The sequence below is a fragment of the Macrobrachium nipponense genome, chromosome 1 (assembly GCF_015104395.2).
Source record: "Macrobrachium nipponense isolate FS-2020 chromosome 1, ASM1510439v2, whole genome shotgun sequence".
NCBI classification, from domain to species: domain Eukaryota; kingdom Metazoa; phylum Arthropoda; class Malacostraca; order Decapoda; family Palaemonidae; genus Macrobrachium; species Macrobrachium nipponense.
In genome coordinates, this window is record NC_087200.1 from 173,700,750 (window position 1) to 173,713,825 (window position 13,076).

Sequence of the window (13,076 nt, forward strand, 5' to 3'; positions counted from 1 at the left end):
GGAAATTGATTGGTCTACACCCCCCTGTTCAGGGCAGGGAGTGTACCTAGTACCAATTCCATGAGGGACCTTGATCACTTAATCCATGTTGAGAAGATCTTGGTCACTTTTTTTTTTAGTATGTACGTATAAAAAAAAAACTTACTTAATGTATGTTTACTACTATGTATAATTCCTTACCTTTATGTTATGTAGTAACCCTTTGGACGGACCAAAAAAAGTTTTATGTGGCCCCATAGCCTGCATCATGGAGGGGGTCCTGGTTTTCTGGAATGTACCAAAAAAGTATCAAAGTTAAGTCATGTTATGTATTTGGTTAAGTAAGTTACATAAACTGTTTAGTAAGTAACATACAGTAACATACGTACAGTGGTTTATAACATGTACATATGTACATAATCAAACTTGGTTGGAAATTCCTGTAAAAAAAGTTATGTACGTATGTAATATGTACTACTGTATGTAAAAACCTTTACTGTTCATACTTTGTTACACTACATGTTACATGTGATACGTATACTTTCCTGAAGGGTTTTTTCCATCCAAAAATGGTGCTTCTACTTGTAGTAGTTATCCCTTGATGACACTTGTAGTAACAACCTGGAGTTGTGTGAAAAATGTTGGTTTCTGGAAGGAAAAAGTAACAAAATTAGTGATAAAATATACACTACAGAAAGTTGTGAATGCATATGTTAATTACTGTAGATATATCAAGAGTACTAAAAGAGTTAATGTATGTTAATTAATTTCCTTACCTTTAGTTTAAATTTGGCATTCAACGTAACCCATGGGATGGACCAAAGTCTTATGTGGCCCCATAGCCTACATCATTCAGGGGGTTCTGGAATGCTACAAAAAATAATTTGTCAGTAAGTACTCTATGCATAGTAAGGGTTACATACAGTAATATGCACCATACAGTGGTTTAATATCACATATAACATGTAGTATAAAACTTAATTAGAAAATTCCTACAATAACTTACCAACTTTTAGTGAGTCTCCAAAGCTGGTACCTAGGTTGTGGGAGATGGCAGGTGGGAGGTGTAGAGCATTCCATGATAAGGATGCATTCCAAACCTAACTTCAGTGTGCTTTATCACAGATAACAGGCTAGGATGATGGGCAGTCTGAATGAAGAATTAATATTAAAGGACAGTATGTAACCACTTAGGTGTACAATTTATTGTACGTATGCAAACATTAAACACAACTGAGAATTCCTTACCTTCAGCAAAATGAAGACATGTAGGCTATGTAGAGGTCTGGTTTATGTAAGTCACAGGTGCATGCCAGTCTGGAAATGATAATGTAATACATATGATTATAGTATGTATGTTACATACATAACATGGTTATTACATATGTAATATTAAAACATTAATAAAAAAAAATGTCCTTACCAAATTCTAGTGGTTGGCTTGCTTACTGGGATGGCCATATGGTACATGAGAGTGGGTGGCTGGGCTATGGAGTGGGATGGGCAGGTGCTTGGGAGTCTGGAATGATAAAAAATATATAAAATGATAGTTACTACTACTGTAACTACTGCACATGTATTCACTGTTGACATATGTAGTGTGTAATACGTATGTTCAATATAAAAAATGAAGAATCTTTTACCTGAAGGAATGGGAGAGGTGATACTACTCGTATCAACTGATTTGGGCTCTGGAGAGGTGATACTCGTATCAACTGATGAGGCAACATCTACATCTGGAAAGAATGATAGGGTACATAAATATGATTATAAGGTGGATGTAATTGTAGCATATGTTACACTTTAATAAAATTTCTATTAGCAATTTATAAAACATTTTATACAAATTTGTTAAGGATTCCTTACCTGATGTATAGGGCGAGGCATCAAAAAACCATGGAAAGGCTCAGGGTCATCTGGGTCACTGTCACTATCAAAGGGGTCTGAAATGGAAAAAAAAAAAAAATAATAAGGTTATGCAACATCAAACACATTGTACCACTATGTAAGTTAGTGTACGTATGTATGTAGGGTGTAAACAATTTCCAACATGAAAATGAGAAAAATGAAATTGCTTACCTGATTGTACACGTGCAGGTGGGCGGGCTGATACAGAGGGTCCAGGTACAGGGGGATCTGGAACTGTCACAGGTAGTACAGGGAGATCTGGAACTGTCACAGTAGTACAGGGAGATCTGGAACTGTCACAGGTAGTACAGGGGGATCTGGAACTGTCACCACTTCTGCAATAAAATTACAAATGATGAAAATTAATGAAGTTACAATTTACTCTTACATTTAGTTGTTACATTAAAAAATTAACACATTTTAATATGTACACTATGTAAACACATAAATTAGTAAAACAGTTCAGAATTCCTTACCAGGACTAGGAGTGGGAGGTGGTGGTACTGGAGACTTGTGAAAGAAAGTGTCAAGCCTGGACTGCACACTTCTCTTCGTCTGCTTCTCCTTCAGGGTCTCCTTGTAGAAAGTCACCAAATCCATGATTCCTCTCTTGATTTGTCAAACCTAGAAACGTTAGGGTCTTCTGCCTCAAAGAAGCCAAGGCTCTCTCCAGATGAGTAAAACCCTCTGACAAGCCTTTCACAGTTAATGACCTGGGTTTTGGCTCTGGTGCCGCTCCTCTTCCTCAATCATTTGTTGTTCAAGTTGCTAGTAAGTCCTCTGCAGACAATTCCTCTCCATGGGAATGCCAGCAGCTCTGTTACATCATCAGGTTCAAGATCTAGTTGCAGCCTCTTGCTTAGCCCTACGATCTTCCTCGTCACAGGTCTCGACGTCTTTCTGCCTGGTCAAAGCCTTCAAAACTGTGCACAAACTGTGGACACAGTTTCCTCCAGGCCCCATTTAAAGTGGTCGTCTTCACCTCGTCCCAAGCACTTGCAATGTTCTTCACTGCATCTGCAATGTTGTAGCCCTTCCAGAATTGCTTCAGTGTCAACTCCTTGTTAGCTTCTATGGCCCTCAAAGCAAAAACGTATGGTCCTTCTAAGGTAGTAAGCCTTGAAATTAGCTATTACTCCCTGGTCCATTGGCTGTATCAGCGATGTGGTATTGGGTGGGAGGTACACCACCTTCACATTATTAGGATGCATGTCGCTCAAATTTGAAGGGTGACCAGGGCATTGTCCAGGACTAAGAGGGCCTTAAAAGGCAGACCCTTCGAAGTCAAATAACCGCTCCACTGCTGGCACGAAATGGTCATTGAACCAATCTTCGAAGACCATTAAGGTAACCCACGCCTTCTTGTTAGATTTCCAAATCACAGGGAGTTGACTCTTGAAAATGCCCTTGAAAGCCCTGGGATTCTTGGCCAAATACACCAGCAAGGGCTTCAGTTTCAAATCACCCACTTGCATTGGCCCCAAACAGCAAGTCAGTCGCTCCTTTCCAGCTTTATGGCCAGGTGCTGACTTCTCCTCCTTGGAAAGGTACGTTCGATTTGGCATTCTTTTCCAAAATAATCCAGTCTCATCCACATTAAAGACTTGGTCAGCCGTGTAACCACCATCCTTAATTATCTCAGCCAAACCACCTGGAAAACTTTCTGCTGCTTCGCTATCAGCACTAGCAGCTTCACCTTGCAGCTTCACATTATGCAAATTTGCACGAGCCTTAAAACGGTTAAACCAACCTCTACTCGCGGAAAATTCACCACCAGCAACTGACCTTCGCCAAACTTTTTCACTACTGCCTCATGCAGCGCTCTAGCCTTCTCCTGGATCACACTTAAGCTCACCGGAACACGTCGCTGGTTCTGGTCCTCCAGCCAGATCATGAGCAATTTCTCCATTTCAACAATGCTCTGGCTACGTTGCTTCTCGTTTATCACCGTTGACTTCATCGGTGCAGCATCCTTAACATGCTTCAGAATACGTTCCTTATCCTTCACAATGGTTACCACCGTGGTCCTGCTCAAGCCTAAAGAACGGCCTATTTCGGTGTTAGTTTCTCCTTTCTCCGAACGCTTTATCACGTCATATTTGACCTCCATCGTGATGACCTTCCTCTTCTTGGATGAACTATCATCGGAGGAAGTACTTTGGCGTTTAGGAGCCATTGTAAATTTGCGAAAATGGCAAGGAATTTCAGCAACGTCTCAGCACAACCCTAGTGGAATGCAGGCAGGCACGCGATTGAAGTGGCGTCCTTTCGTATTGTTACGCTTGGCGTCCTCGGACCGTCCGAGGTCGTTGTTCGGGTCAATTTACCATACAGTTTAATAGCGTTAATTAATTTATGCACCTCGCTCAAAAACTAGTTCTGCATATGAGGTATCGTTTAAAAAGCATAACAAAAACGTCGTAACCTTGGAATTTGTGTTGTAATCTAACCAGAAACTTAGTTTTTTTAATTATGTACTGGAAACAAGCAATGATTTTTCATTATATTTGCGCTTTTGGACTGTTTTAAACTGCGCATCCCAAGCTAGTGTATTCATTCGCCCGCAAACTAGTTCCGCATATGCGGCGTCAGTAAAAAAATTCAAAAAATACAAAAAAAAAAAAAAAAGTGTCAAAAATCATCATAACCTCAAAATTTTTGTTGTAATGTAACCAAAACATATTTTTATTATGTACTGTGCTAAACTATAAAGGTTGTTATCATAGCATGCGTTTTTTAAAAGCGTCGTTAACTCGGAGCGTCGGAAGCGTCAGCGTCGTAACCTCGGAACAAGCGTCGTAACCCAGGACGGAATTTCCATTGAATATTTAAGAAAAAGCGTCGTAACCTCGGAACGTCGTAAGCCGGAACCGTCGTAACCCGGGGACCGCCTGTATTAGAATTTCTTCAGACTAAACAGAATGAGGGCGTTTTCAATCCAAACATAGAAATAGGTGTCTTCTTTGAGTTGGTTAAATTGTGTGTTAGTGATACTTACTTCGCGTTTGAGGGACAAGTATACTTCTGTTATATGGAGTAACTATGGGGTCCTCGTTATCACCAATACTCACTAACATCTGTATGAAATATTTTGAGACTAATCTAGTTCAAATATTAATGTCCCTTACTTAAAACTGATTGGTTGGTGGAGATATGTGGATGATATTTTTGCCATTCCAGGTGATAAAAGTGAAATAGAAACTTTTCTAGACGAACTCAATAGGTTTGATAACAGCATCCAATTTGCTTTACAGAAAAGTAACAGTAATAAACTAATAAACTATCAGTGGGGTCAGTGGGTAAGCAAGTGAATTGGTCATAAGTTGCTCTTAACTGTAGCTGATCTTTAGGGCACGAGTTCACTCATCCCTAGACTTCTGCTCAGCTCTAACATCTGATCAGTCTCCTCCCTTCTCCTTACAAAAAGATAGTCGGTAGTCGGTTCTTCCCTGGATTGTTATTGGCTGTCCTATTTCTTGGAGATGATTTGTTATGTCCCTGGGCATGACTGTACCACTGCTCAGTACTGGCCCAGACTACCCTTAGCTCAGGAACTTGCTCAGCCTTGGTCTCTCCTGGATTGTGCTTGCTTAACCTTGGTAGTGCTCCACAAGGGACAGGTTGTTCATGCTCCTGCTTGGTTATATCAGGCAGTGGAACCAACTGACTTTGTGTCTTTGTCTCACCAGACACTCATTATCATGGTTCTCTTAGCAGAGTGGCTCCTCAACACTTGATGCCCTTTATTTAGCATACCCTGGGTTTCAATCCAGAGGCACCCTTCTGCATTGGAAGCGGTTGATTACCTGGTCTGGAAATCAGGAAATTTGTCTCGATTTTCATCTTGACAGTCCTTTGAGTGGCCATGATCTTATTACTGTGTGCTTTGTTGTCAACAATTCCTAACCAACTAGGACGGGTCTCATTATCAACTGCTTGAACTCCTTTATAGCTCTTTAGCTCTGCATTGTCTCAAAAGCAGACTCAACCCCAGTAAGGCTTATCATTCCAAGCAGGATCATACTCAAGTTGTTTTAATTAAATCTGCGGTAATAAATGGAGCATATTCCATTCACAAAATTGTTTTTATTCTCAACAGTATACTTCTTGCTGTAATGGAAAGCAGGCCTTTCCTAATTGCTTTTGTGAAGTGATGTGAAAAACCTTGTTCTTTAGTATTGACTTCTTGTGATGGTGTGATTACTAATTTTCCTTTGTATTTCCACTATACCACTAAACCTGTCATGGTGGGGATTGTCATCAGGACCTTGCCTATCTCTCATTCTGCTAAACCCAGAACCCTAATCCTTCTTCCTGAAGCATTTGTTGGCAGTAGGAGACAGGCATCCTCTCTCATTTCCCCTCCCTGACCTATTCCCTGTTTGTATCTGTCCAGTATTGATTCACCCCTTAATTCTCCATACACCCCTTCATAGATATGCACATTTTCAGGTAACCTCTGTATGACTGGGTGCCTTATTTGGGAGTCATGGGTTCCTTTCCCTGAAGGATTTTTTGGTTTGCTACCTGATCTCTTACTCTGCATTTTGAATATCAACCCAGTTGCAGAAACAAGTACTTTTACTGTTGCTGCTCCATTTCTTCATGTTTTCCATTCCCCTGTTTTAGGAGGAATCCTAACCAAGTACTGATTCACAGTTGGTCTGTCTGGTACAGGTAACAAGACCCGAGGGTTTTGTTGTGATAAATGGAAAGTACTCCCTGCTCCTCTGTAGGGACTTCATGTTGTAAATCTAGCTTCTGCTTCCTGGCTGGTTATTTCTTTAGATACTCAAGACAGAGGCAAAGGTACAGTTCTGCCATCACCTCTTCTCCCGCTGTTCAGCCAATACTTGGTCCCAACTGCCTGTCACAAGAAGCACATACCCTTCTCGTAACTAGAAACATCAGGCTTCTCTCCCATTGAATGGCTCAGAAGTACTGTATTCTCCTCCTCCTCCTCCTCCTCCTCCTCCTCCTCCTCCTCCTCCTCCTCCTCCTCTTCCTCCTCCTGTAGGGGACCATGAATGATCTCTGTTTCTTAGCTATTCTTTCAGACATTGCAGAAAAAGGGGAGACATCTTGTTTTAGTAGTCCCTGATTTTTATAGGTATCCCCAATTTTACCCACTGCAGTTTCAGCTCAACTTCAGTTAGACAATCTGTCATGATTCCCTTAGTTTCACCGTCCCTTGATGGCGGTTACCCATCCCTCTGTTACTCCTTCTAAGGTATGGACAGGGTTCGGTCATCTTCCTCACAAAGAGAGCTCTTTTCCAGTCCTTCTTTCTGAGGAGTTAGGTATACAGCCCTCAGAATTTTTGTTGCTACTCACCTGGCACTGCAGTAAGATCATATGTTTGAAGTTGCCAATACTATCAGATACCGAGACCATTTGAAGATTGCCAGTTTTGTTCCATGAGACAGAACCTTCCACCTAAAGAGAGAGCCACCATATTCAAAAACAAAGGTTATATTCTAGCAAACACAATTGCAAATTCAGGATATTTTTCATTTTCCCAGATGTAAAGTCCTGAAATCTTTCATGAAGCCACCATCAACTACCTTATTACCAATCTTCAATGACCAAACCAGCTGTTGCTGAAATATGTCCATTTATGAGGTTTGTATAGCTAGGGAAAATACAGATTATCAGGAATTTGCTAAAATGTATGGGATTGCATTGTAGTATTGTGTTTCTGTTTGATTGACACCAGTTGAGACAAAATACGTGGAGGGATCTATGACATCTTATACACTGTATCTCTTTCAAGGCATAGCATTGGAAAAGTCTGTCACCTAGTTGAATGCAATTTGTTTTATAATTAAAGTGATCCATTGAGAACCATATCATAGCATTCAAGATGATGTAGAAATTGTGTATTTGTGCATCAAGATCACATTATTCTACAAGCCTCCATCAGGTAAGTCAACTCTTTCCAGACATGCTCAAAATTGGAGGAAGCATCCAGCTGGCTGTCTGCTAATCATATCACCTGAGTCCTTCTATCGGCAGAAAATGGTAATACTAAGTGTGTCTGCCAGTCTAAACAGACCTACATATTTACTTTGCTCCTTAAGACTAGACCAGTTCTTGCTTTTTCATAAAAGATTTTTTACTTTTATTTTAGTTTTCTGTAAAAAATCTATTGTGCTGCTCTTTGTCCTTCCGTCCGTCCAGTCCACACTTTATTATGTCCACCCTCAGATCTAAAAATACTGAGGCTAGAGGGCTTGAAATTAGTATTTTGATCATCCACACCTCAGTCATCAAACATACTCCTAATTAACAACCCTCTAACCTCAGTAGTATTTATTTTATTTAAGGTTAAAGTTAGCCATAAATTGTGCATCTGGCAGCACATTCCGGAAGCATGGGATGCACCCTCTCTCTACTATATGGGGTGAGTAGCTGTAATGCTACCAGTCATAGCTGATGGTTTTATACAGCTTTATGCATTATACAGAAAACTCAATTGTGCCAAAGAAACTTCAGGGCATATTTTTACTTGTTTAGTCTTCATTTCCTTGTTTTGCTGGCAGTTTTGCCATAATTATCATAATTTGGGACTCATGGACCTTAAGTAGGTGTATTCTTGGTTGGTTTATACCAATTTTGGTGTATGTAGTATTTAAAGAAAAATAATCATGGATAGCCTAGTGGCTCATTAAGTTATTCTTAGAGAAGTTCACAGACTACTGTACTTTTTTTTTCTATTCATGCTTGGGTCAGTTAAACACAGTCTACTTAATATATCTTGTATACAGGGTTTATGATTAAAATTTTTGTGTAGTAATGTAGAATTTGTTATGGTTTGTTGATACAACTATTAACACAATAGTCTATGATTATGGTAAACAACAATTTTCATACTAAAAAGAAGCGGCAGAAAGAGTGACAGATTTGGAGTCCAAAGGCTTTTATAATCGCCTCTTCATGGTCCCGAAGTCATCAGGTGGATGGAGACCAGTGCAAGATATCAGCGCACGAAATGTCTTTGTATTAAAGACAAAATTCAGAATGGAGATGAATTGGTCAATTCTTGCTTCCATTTGTCGAGGGAACTGGATGGTCTCCATAGACATGCAAGATGCGTTCTTCCATGTCCCCTTACATCCCGACTCTAGGAAGTACCTCAGATTTGTCTTCTGGGATCAAGTTTTTGAATTTCAGGTCCTTTGTTTCAGGCTAACAACAACACCACAAATTTTCACCCCATTCTGGCTCCTCTAATAGATTGGCTGTATCTCATGGGTGTGTCAACATCGCTCTGTAACTGGACAAGTAGCTCCGCTCACCGTCGGCAGTAAGCTGCACGAAAGACCTTCAGAAGACCTAAATGTTGGCTCAGGAACTATGACTTCTGATCAATTTTCGGATATTGCAACTATTCCCAACCCAACGGATAGTATATTTAAGGATGACACTGAATTCTCATCTTTTTCAGGCTTTTCCTTCTCTCAAGAGGGTAGAGACATGCCTGTGAACAGTACACAAGTTTCTCTCTCTCCCAGAGTGTTTGGCCAAGGAATGGATGAGCCTCCTAGGAACTCTTTCCTTCATCGAGCAGTTTGTCTTGGGGAGACTGCACATGAGGATTATGCAATTCTTTCTACAGGCCAGTTGGAGCAGAAAGAAACATCCGGATGCTTTCGTGTTCTCGATTACTCAAGAAATTAAGGAAAACCTACTCTGGTGGAGATCTGAAGAAAGACTGCTAGAAGGGAAGTCCCTCTTCCCACTGAACCCAGAGCTGAATTTTTATGCAGACACGTCCAATATAGGCTTGGGAGCTCTTCTGCAGGACATGGAGGTCTCCAGGAAGTGGATACTGGAGCAGAAGTCCTGGCACATCACCTGAAGGAATTGAAAGCAATCAGCCATGGGTTGCAAGTGTTTGCTTTAGAAGTCTGGGACAGAGTATAGTTGCAGTGCTCTTGAACAGCACTACAGCTCTCCTATATCTCCAAATAAGCGGGAACCAATTCCTTCTCCCTTTGCAAGGTGGTGAGAGACCTTCCCCTTTGGGCCAACAGAAATAGATCAAGCAGTAGTCTGCCTGGAACTTTGGAAGATGTGGGGAAGGCCAATGATAGATCTGTTTGTGACCACCAAAAATCATTGTCTCCCACTGTATTGCTCTCCCGTTTCAGATCTAGCAGCATGGGTAGTGGACACCATGCTGTTGGATTGGTCGGATTAGGAACTGTACACTTTTCTGCCTTTCAGAATGATAAGGAAGTTCCAAGCCCACAAGAATGTGTCGATGATTCTCATTGCTCTATTCTGGCCCCCAAGAGAATGGTTTCCAGACCAGGTAAGTCTTTTAGCAGATTTTCCCAGGTTACTCCTCCAAAGACAAAAGCTGCTCAGACAACCACGAATTAGGAGATTCCATCAAGGATTGTCTACTCTGGCTCTGACAGGGTTCAAACTGTCATCAGACTCCTCAGAGCGAAAGTCTTTGCAAGATTGACTGCAGAGGAAATCTTGAAATGCAGGCGTCAACCATCCTCTTGACATGTATTAAGACAAATGTTTCATTTTCTGCATTTGGTGCAAAAGAAATCGCATCTCTTCCTCTCAGACATCAAAGAGTGCTGATTTTCTACTGTATCTGAGGACTTCAAGAGGCTTTTCATCTTCACACGAATAGAGGAACACTCTCTTGTTCTTCCTTAAAGGCCTGATTCGTGAGGCTCATTCCCAGGTAGGATTAGAGGCTTTACCTATTCTGAAGCTAAAGGTACATGAGATTAGGGCAGTGGCTGCATCTCTGGCCTTTAGATTTAGCATGACTTTGGTTTCCATTCTCGTGTCCGCATATTGGAAGTTGAAACCGTTTTTAATAACTGCAGTGGCTGGCATGGTTCTGGGAGTGGAAGCATAGGAAGTGTTCCTTCCTACCTTGCTTCTCACCTTGGAACTGGGTATCGGTCCTAGGGGAGTCTAGGGGGGGGGGGGGTTACTTGGTACTGGATACCCTCCAGAGTCATTGGTGTGGGGGTGGTGTTTTTTAATTTTTTGGCGTAGGTTTTTGGGTGTTCTGGCTACTGTGCCCAGTGCAGGGGCAATGTCTCAGTACTGTGCCCAGGGCAGGGGCAATGTCTGTGCTTTACTAGTGCTGAGAGAAGTCCTTGTTTTAAGGCTCCCGCTATGTGGCAGGTGACCCTTGGTTATACAACCATACCTTTGCTTGTTAAGATAAGCTCGTCAGAGGCAGTAGTTTCCTGCAGCAGCTCTCTCAGCAGGTAAGGAAACAACAGGCATTGTATTAATGCCAGCAGCTTTCTATTCTCATCTCATTACCTCTAATGCTGTGGAATAGATCACATCCATAAATCCCCCCACCTATCAATGTGGGAATCAGGGAATCAGCTATGTAGTTACTTCCACCCCCTATCAATGTGGGAATCAGTTATGTAGTTACTTGGTAAGTTACATGCATAGAAATGATATTTTTATAATAAAAGGGTTTTATTTATACTTACCAAGTAATTACAGAAGGGGAACCCACCCTCCTCCCCAAATGGATGATGGGGTATAAATAAATTGAGTTCCCTGCTTTGTTTCCCTTCTACCCTGATAGTGGGTGGGGCTACTTATCTACACCAAAATAAAAGAATCACTACTGCAATTTTCAAATATTAGCTGCTGGTACTTAGAAATTCTTAGCTATGTAATTACTTGGTAAGTATAAATAAAACCTCATTTTATCATAAAAATATTGCCAGTACTATGTATGTTACTGTGGTCAAGTTGTCTGACACTATCCCTAGAACTTAGTATGACTGGTGATATACAAAGGCCTGGCAACTACTTTCAGCTCCAGGAAATTGATGTGGCTCTCCTCTTCTCTCGTGGACCATCTTTCAGAGGTAGCCAATGGACCATCTTTCAGAGGTAGCCAATGGACCATCTTTCAGAGGTAGCCAATGGACCATCTTTAAGAGGTAGCCAGATGTAATAGCTGAGCACCCCATCCCTTCTTTGAGGTATCTAAGGACAGAAGTTCTGGACAAGGAGGTACTAATGAAACCCCTACTTTTATTGTGGGCACATCCTACCTCCAGTCAAATTCTAACAAGATTATCAGTGATGATGGTACCAGATTTTTTAAGGAATGTTAAGATGCTCTGTTTGTTCCAACCAAAGAGGAACTGGGTGAGTTGGACATTAATCTTTCTGATCCACTCGAATGTTGTGTAATAGGAGTTTTTATAGAACAAATATAGAGAGGCTAAATATTTTCTTAGTCACTAGGTGATTTGGTAAGCAGCCCTTGTAAGAATATATGTATTTACACCAACACCATAAACAGCACAAACAAACATTAGGAAGCAAAGGTCCACATTGGGCAAATTATACAAATAGTTATAATTCTCTTATTTATGTAGGAATTTCTCCATTCTTTTGTCAGAAAGTAAGTTTGTTACCCAACAATACTTCAGTTTTCACTTGAAAGTTGTCAGCACCATTCCGTCGGTGAGATGGACATATCCGTCAATCAGTAAACATACGCACTATTCTTAATGCCACCATTTGAAAAATGGTCTGGCAAAATCCAGAGCCACTTGTGATTGCATTATTGAAGTTTATCAGGTACCTAATATTTCAGATGCTGTATTAGATCCTAATCCCAACAAGTTAAATGAAATGCTGATAGCTATTTTAATAAGTTGTGTCCCTAGAGAGAGTCATCAAATTTAAGACAAATGACTAGCCATGCATGGTTTGATGATACATGTAGATGAGCCTGCCATGGAAAACAGTCCAGATTCAACACATGATTGGAGACAAAATAATTCAAATGAAAATTACACCATTTTTGCTGAGTCTTGTTGTGCTGGGAATAGAATGTATTCTACAGCCAAGAAAAATTACAGTAATTTCTTGAAGAGGAAACTTGAAGAAATTACTCTGCATCATCTGTCTTTGGTTCAGTCTTGTCTTCCATTCCACAACTACTAATAGATGTTTGTAGATTGGTTACTGGCCCTAGGAAAATGGCTGAACTGCTTCATTGGGCTCTTGAGGTTAAGCAATCAACTGAGAATGTCCCTCTCCCTGATACTTATCATCCTGAAACTATTCTTACAAAATTTGCATTTTGCTCTAGATTTGTCAAGAAAATTCTGGATAATCTTGATAGCTGGGATGGAGAAGATCCTGATTTCTTCCCAGTGTAT

General features: G+C 40.7%; 1 protein-coding gene and 1 long non-coding RNA gene across 3 annotated transcripts in view; one reads left to right on the forward strand and one right to left on the reverse strand.

Moving 5' to 3' along the window:
* The window catches only part of LOC135219856 (titin-like), a 242,609-nt gene that overhangs the window by 118,425 nt on the left and 111,108 nt on the right, over nt 1-13,076 (forward strand). The window lies entirely within an intron of this gene.
* Nucleotides 1,057-1,466, reverse strand: LOC135220312 (uncharacterized). Its single transcript, XR_010315651.1, has 3 exons — nt 1,403-1,466; nt 1,228-1,296; nt 1,057-1,129 (listed from the first exon to the last, which is right to left on the reverse strand). It is a non-coding gene; the product is annotated as an uncharacterized LOC135220312 (long non-coding RNA).